Consider the following 648-nt stretch of genomic DNA (forward strand, 5'->3'; position numbering starts at 1 on the left):
GGTCCCTGTACTTGAGACTAAACAAAATCTTGAATTAAAGTTTTCCCTAGGACTTGGGAGAAATAAATTCCACTTGTATAAAGTCTTCACATAAAGATGATTTTTAAAATAGGCTAGATTAAAATTGTATTAATGAATACAACTACTTTTCAACAATGCAAAATTGTAGGAATCCACAGCTAAAATACATGCCGGACAAGCCTGCTGTGAAACTAAGAAGCTTGAAAGTCTGTCAGCCCAGTGTCAACAAGAAAACCCTGGAACATTTAGAAGGGGCATTAATTGAAGAGCTGCATATAGACCAGCAGATTAGTCAATCTCTCTCTTTATCCTTCTCTTGGGCTAAATGTGTGCAGCAGTGGTCTTTAACAACTAGTAAAACAGTACTGCAGCTAGAAAAATCTTCTAGTGCCTATGTAGCTACTGATTCCCAGGACTAATGAAGACCTCTTCACTTGGAGGACAAATTGTTGTTGTTATGTGCCGTGGAGTCGTTTCCGACTCATAGCGACCCTGTACAGGGTTTCCGAGGCTGTAAATCTTTCCGGGAGCAGAAAGCCTCATCTTTCTCCCGTGAAACAGCTGGTAGTTTCGAACTGATGACCCTGAGGTTAACAGCCCGATTCGTAACCATTACGCTACCCATCA

The sequence above is a fragment of the Chrysochloris asiatica genome, unplaced genomic scaffold, assembly GCF_000296735.1.
Source record: "Chrysochloris asiatica unplaced genomic scaffold, ChrAsi1.0 scaffold00091, whole genome shotgun sequence".
Taxonomy (NCBI): domain Eukaryota; kingdom Metazoa; phylum Chordata; class Mammalia; order Afrosoricida; family Chrysochloridae; genus Chrysochloris; species Chrysochloris asiatica.